General features: G+C 44.9%; 1 long non-coding RNA gene across 1 annotated transcript; it reads left to right on the top strand.

The window, feature by feature from the left end:
• The first annotated feature begins 3,253 nt into the window (after window positions 1–3,253).
• On the top strand, window positions 3,254–6,002 carry LOC113924901. Its single transcript, XR_003520847.1, has 3 exons — window positions 3,254–3,623; window positions 4,561–4,619; window positions 5,876–6,002. It is a non-coding gene; the product is annotated as an uncharacterized LOC113924901 (long non-coding RNA).
• The last annotated feature ends 943 nt before the right edge of the window (window positions 6,003–6,945 follow it).

Raw genomic sequence — 6,945 nt, 5'->3', positions numbered from 1 at the left:
TAGATAAAACAAGTAGAAAAGGCTTGAGATTGCATGAATCCAACACAGACTCTTGGCTATTAGGAGGTAGCAGTCACTCCATTTATGAAGAAAAATCTCAACGTACATCCTACATGGGACCCTGCCGTGGGACCCTGCCCCCGTGGAGCACCTTACTCCCCTTCTCCATTTACGGCTACGTGCTGCCATTGCTTGACAAGGAAAGTAGGTGGGAATATTTAAAGACTCTGAACTCTACTACCAATGGACTGGGACTCCCAGTTCCGGAGGTCACAGCTAGGAAATAGGGTGACCAAAACACATTTTTTAAGATAAAATGCCTTTCATTTTGACAATTAGTAGCAGTATCTGGATTTCTAAAATACTTTCCGTCAGGTCATTTAGGTTGCTGTATTCAGAGAGGCCTCTGGACAGAGTGGTATTGATAACTAGGCTACTTGGGTGGCAAGAGACCTGTCGCTTGTTCGGGTTTGGGCTGCAAAATAGTGCATCTCAGCTACCTTTCATGTTCCCACCACCTAACGAAGCTGGCAGGTGACATTGTGGGGGAGGAAAAATAATTTCAAAAATAATTTTTCCTCTACCATTCTTTATTCTTGGCTGAGGCCCCCTATAATAAAAAGACAGATTAACAGGAGAAAAATGAATTTATTTTTAAAGATTTTATTTATTTATTGAGAGGGAGAAAGAGTACAAGCTGGGTAGGGGCAGAAGGAGAGGGAGGGGGAAAAAATCTCAAGCAGACTCCTCTCTGAGTGTGGAGCCTGACTCGGGGCTTGATCTCATGACCCTGAGATCATGCCCTGAGCTGAAACCAAGAGTTGGATGCTTAACTGACTGAGCCACCCAGGCGTCCCAGAAAAATGAGTTTAATTACATACATACATACATCCTCCCCACAAAGATATGAGATGCCAAGACAGCCTGGCAAGGGAGGCTTATATACCATCCTGAGATGAGGAAAGGGACACAGGTGAGCCTCTCTCTTTTGGTCTTGGCTATTTGGAAGGGAAAGAAGTTTCATGTGCGAGCCGCCATGTGCCAGGAGCTGTGCCGGGCATTTTAAATGTAATAAGCCACTTAATCCACCCAACCACTCAGCGAGGGGCTAAACGTTCCCTTATTCTTGCAGATATTAAGAATAAACAAGTTCAGAAATATTAAGTTCCTTGCCCAAGGTCACACAGCTAATAAATACATAGTGGAGGCAAGGTGAGAAGCCAACATTTTTAATCACCAAGCTAAGGTTTACTTAATAGGCAGGAACTGTGTTTATATCTACCAAGAAGCCCCTCCAGCACTGTGGACCAAGTCACATTGTAACAGAATATAGGGAGAAATGGGACCGTGGTGGACCTCATCTTTTGCACTCGAGGACTTGCTGCTTCCTGCCTTGTGGGGCAAGAGGGCAAAGCCCTGCTTTGGTTCCTCTGCGGAAAAAATCAGGTCCGTGACAGACACAGAAAGTTCGCTCTTCAGACCTTTCTGCGAAACTGCAGTATGTCCTGTTCATGTTTCCTAAATTATTTGCCACAGGCAGCTGTGCTTGGTCAGAATCTCGGAGGTGCTCTGGGATTCCAGACGGGGTGGGGGCTGCCACCCTGCTCTCTCTGGCTGGGAATAATACAATTCACAAATGTGGAGCATCTGGAGAATTTAAGGGCTAAAAAGAGAAGCTCCTGGCTGGAAGTGGCTAAGATTCCTGGACCTTCGTGGTGTCGGGGAAGAGTTTCAGGGATGTTTTGCTTTTGCTGTGGAGCTAATAATAAAGCAGCCATGTATTGACCTTTACTATGTTCCAGACACTGTACGAAGGACCTTTTACATACCCATTCCATCAATCCTGACAGCAGAGGTAGATATTAGCCAGCACATATTACAGATGAATACATGGAGGCTCAGAGATCATCAAGAACTTGCTCAATTCTGTTTTTTTTTTTGATTTTATTCATTTATTTGACAGAGAGAGAGAGTGAGCACAAGCAGGGGGAGGGAGAGAGGGAGAAGCAGGGAGCCCGATGCGATGCAGGACTCGATCCCAGGACCCTGGGATCATGACCTGAGTTGAAGAAAGACTCTTAACCACCTGAGCCACCCAGGCGCCCCCAAGAACTTGCTCAAGTTTTCACAGCTTTAAGACCAAGTTGGGATTCAAGCCCAGGGTGCTTGACCTAATGTTCATATTTTTAACAACAGTACATTGCTGCCAATGAATTTATTGTGAAGTTAACGAATATATCAGACAGGCCTTTCTCCATCTTATACCCTACCCACCAAAGCCTTGAGCAGTTGGGATAGTTTGAGTTCACTTATGAGGCGAATGGAAAAACGGCACTTGGGTTTGTCCCAGTTACATGAATTAATTCTGTCTTGGGGTTCTGATGGCAGCATAAACTGAAGAGCCCAGGATCCCATGATGCAATTATATCGTTAAAGTCCTTGGCAGCTTAGCTATTATTTTATGTAAAATATATGCATGGCTTCTGAGAATTCCTCTCCACCAGCAGACAGGATGAAAAAATAATAGCAATGATAGGATTTTATGCTATCATGCTGGTATTTATGTGCCATTATTGATAGGAATGTTGCTTGTTTGGAATCTGGAAGGTAAACAGAGTTTCGGATTCCAACACTTTATTGTGGAAAGTGATAACCCTGCAGCATGGCCATGCAAATCAAGGAACTCTGAAACCCCAAACCTCCAATCAGAGCACTGGCACACCAACATTCCGAACACGCTTTCTCCCCAAAGAGAGGCTGGCACATGCCATGGAATCTTTTTAGAGCCAGCATCAAAGGCTGTGTGAGGCCCAGTATTTGGGACATCTCTTTGCAGCCGAAGTCCCAAAGTGGGGTGAGGTTAGCAAGGGCAAATAACTACATAGTTTTCTCCAAAACGCCATAGTTGGAATTCCCTCTCCTGGCCTGGGCTCCCTCCCTCCTGGCCACCCCCCTCCCCTTGCTATCGCGCATCCCTTAGCCATACAAAGTCCTCCAGGCCCCAGTGCCTGGCTGGTCCCCCGCCCCACCCACCTGCTGCACCGGGCACTGCCCAGCGCAAGCATAAAAGAACTTTCCTCCCGCAGAGAGGGATGGAGCTCAAGACACGCCCAGGCTATCTATAGAAAATCCCTCTGGGGGTTCTGCTGACAAGTCACTCGAGATCCCTCCTTGGGCTTTATTATGTCACAGGAACCCTGGATGGAATGCAGAGGATTAAATTCCAAGCCCTTCCCTGTCGGCCGGCCCCGAAGGAAGGGAGCCAGGCACTTTCCACCTGGCTCAGGGACTATATGCGCTCTCAGGTGCCCCCTACTGAGTGTTTCCGTCCCTGTGGTTCTGAGGCCTGCAGAGGCTCCTCGCAGCAGTCCGGGGCTGCTAAAGGAAGGCGTGGGGGCTGCTGACAGCTCAACCCTCTGCTCTTACAGACTAGCAGGGACTTGGGCGTAGGCCAAGAATGCAGCTTTGACACTCCGGGCTCACCGAATGGATTTGGGCAAGTCACTGCTCCCCTCTGAGCTTTGGTTTCCTCACCAAAAGAACTCCTGGCTCATGAAACGGTTACTATCACTACCGTGTGGCAGTTGGGGAGTGGACACCACAGAGGGGAGAGTTCTCAGCAGGTGCGGAGGGGGAGTTTGGAGACCGCAATGGCAGGCTCAGGTCCACGCACATTGAAAGGTGACAGAAAAGATGCCAGAGCAAGGAAACACTTCAAATGTGGGCTAATTCTTTGGAAAGGCAAGGATATTGTCAGGTTACTGAAACCTAACAGCCCTGTGTATTCCTCATCCATAATATGGGAGTAATAATAGTACCTACCAGATAGGTCCGTGGTGATGAATAAATGGGTCAATTCATTAAAAGGGCTTCAAATGGTGCCTAGTATATACTAAGACACCTATTCTTATTCCTTTTTTTTTTAAGATTTTATTTATTTGACACAGACAGAGAGAGACATCGAGAGAGGGAACACAAGCAGGGGGAGTGGGAGAGGGAGAAGCAGGCTTCCCGCCGAGCAGGGAGCCCGATGCGGGGCTCGATCCCAGGACCCCGGGATCCTGACCCGAGCCGAAGGCAGACGCTTAACGACTGAGCCACCCAGGCGCCCCTCTTATTCTTATTCTTATTCTTTTATTCTTATTCCATGAGTTACCTATTATTGTTGTTGTTACTATTACGAATCCCGGGGCTTTAACAGCCAACAATGCTTTGCAAAGATCACGAGTGTTGATAACATTTATTGCACATTTATGGCATGCCAGTCAATCTGCTGCGCATTTAAAATAATTTAGCATTTCAGAACAATCCTGTGCAAGAAGTACTATCATTTCCATCTTTTAACATGGAAGAACCCGAGCGTTAGTGACCTGCCTCTAGGTCAGAGAGCCAGTAAGTGACACGCACGGTCATTCCTGTCCCACCAGAGCTTGCCCAGGCTGGAGTTCTCTCTGGCTGTTTGAACTCCCACACACTCTTGACCTTGCCGGGTCTTGTATGGAGACACAGGGCAGATCCTAATACCTGCTTTCTTTTGTTCACATGGTTGTCTCGGGAAAGCGCCATGCAAACTCACGCTCTGCCCAGAAGTCGGAGGAATCTAATCTTCATAGAGGGAGGTAAGTCAAAGGAAGGAGTAGGGACCTTGGACAGACGTGGCAAGCCTGCATCTTTGTGGGACTGTCCTGCTCCTTCTGAGAACAAGAAAGGACAAGGGGACATAGTATATATTCGATCTAAGCCAAAAGCCCAGGGAGGCTCCTCTAATCTTGGGGAAGCCATGTGTGTTATGAAAAGTAGATGGTTCCCACTTTCAGAACCCGTCAGATCTTGAATCTTTCAATGTGTGTGCATGTAGGTGCATGGGCACGCGCACACACACACACACTGATGCTCTCGGTAATAATGCATCGCTAGGCTTCCACCTTAGCAGAGTATATGAAATATGTAAACAAATAATAAATTACGCCTGTGCCAATGGGGCATAGAAGCAGTAACTATAAAATACTACCCAGGGGAGAGAAAGTTTATTGAGACTGTGATAGAACACCCCAATCTCATTGCCAATGGCATTATTATTTCACACCCAGAGTAAGCTGGCAGGGTTGTTACATCTTGAAGGAGAGCTTTGTCTCTTTCTTTTTTCTTAAACTTCAGATTTTTTTTTCCCCTTTAATCAATGCAGACTTTCCTTCTGAAGGGATCTTGAAGAGCAGATTCCTTCCATTGTTATAAAAGGGATGCAGGTGGCTCAGAGTGAAGGAATTCCTGATGACAAGGTTTTAAGTACTGCTCATTTGGCAAGGTGGGTGTCACCGAGGCTTTCCTTTACATGGAATGCAGACCTTGGGTCCTAGGGGAAAGAGATCCTTCGAGGATCATGTCCCTGTTGGACCCTGGGTGGAGAGGTGATGCCGCAGAGCAGACTAGAGCAGTGGTCTCCAAGGTGGGGTGTCACACCCAGAGGGTGCTATCCGCAAGCAATCCATTCGAAGTGAAGAAAGTATTGAATTTTTTATCTTTACTTTTATGTTATCAATACAAAACCATTTTTTGCTATTAAAAGTTTAAATATATATAAAAGTAGAATAACATAATGAATTTCCCATGTACCCGTGTAACTAACCATCATCCGACTTCAAAAATCATCAATTTGTGGCTAGTCTGTTTTCAACGGTTCATCCACTTACTTGCTCCGCCCCTTCTCCTCCCACATTATTTGAAGCCCTATAGGTTGGAAAAGGCGGTCTTGTTCATACAGTCATTGGACACCCCTCACCACCCCCCAGAACGCTTTCTTACCAAGAGATAAAATGCCCACACAGCCTGTGCTGGGTTTTACTGCCTTATGTGGTAATATCTTTCCCTATTTTAGGCTCAACGAGTCCTTCCACTCTGAGAGGACCTGCATGTAGGTCAATTGCCCTGTGTTGGCTGCTGGGGGAGACCCAATAGCCATGAGGGACCAATGCCCCCTATTGAAGCTGATATTACTTTGTTTCTTCTCTATGTAAGTAAACTGTTCCACCTTGTATTTTCCTTGGTGATTCCAACACCACAATAAAAAGTGCAGAAGAGTTTGGAGTTCAACCCTGGATTGGTAACCAGTGCACAGTATTCTGCTCCCTGGAATTGATAACTGGTGCTCTGTGTTTTGCTGTATACTCTATCATTATGGCAGTAAATATTTCAACATATCAATCTAAACAACAGGTCCTCCCTCTTTAAAAACATAACCATAATACCATCGTTATATTTTGCATCAATAATAATCCCTCTATATAATTGAATATCTAATTAGTGGTTACATTTCCTCAATTGTCCTATTTTTTTATAGCTTGAATTGAGATCCAAACAAAGTCTGTATATTGTGACAGATAAATATGTCCCTTAAATCCCTTTTAATCTATTGGCCCCCCTCTAAACCTCTTACTCTATTTTTGCAAAATTTTTTTAAAAAGCTTGGATTATTTTTCCTGGTTAATCTTTTACAGGTTGGATTTTGCTGATTATATTCCCATGGTATCATTTATCATGTGCTTTTATCCCTTGTATTTCCTATAAATGAAAAATCAAGAGACTCCCTCAGGTTCAAATTAAATATTTCTGGCAAGGACACTTTGTTGATGGTGCTATGGATATCTATTGGGAGAACATAATATTTGGTTGTTTCTTTTGTGTGTGTGATATCAGCAATCTGTGATGATCATTGCCAAATCCTGTAACTCACTAGGGATTATAAAATGTGGCATTCTCTCTATCTGTCCTCATTTATTAGCTGGAATACTTCTGTAAGGAGAATCTTCTCATTAGCTTTTTGCTAACCCTGAGGCACAGTTCTTATAAGAAAGGCAGGACAAATGATTCTTTACCTTTACCAGTTTTCGAAATAATAAGTTCATCACCTAGTATTCTTCAAAAGTGATTACCACGTATTTTTAAGGT

The sequence above is a fragment of the Zalophus californianus genome, chromosome 2, assembly GCF_009762305.2.
Source record: "Zalophus californianus isolate mZalCal1 chromosome 2, mZalCal1.pri.v2, whole genome shotgun sequence".
NCBI lineage: Eukaryota > Metazoa > Chordata > Mammalia > Carnivora > Otariidae > Zalophus > Zalophus californianus.
This window is presented reverse-complemented; position numbering and strand designations above follow the sequence as displayed.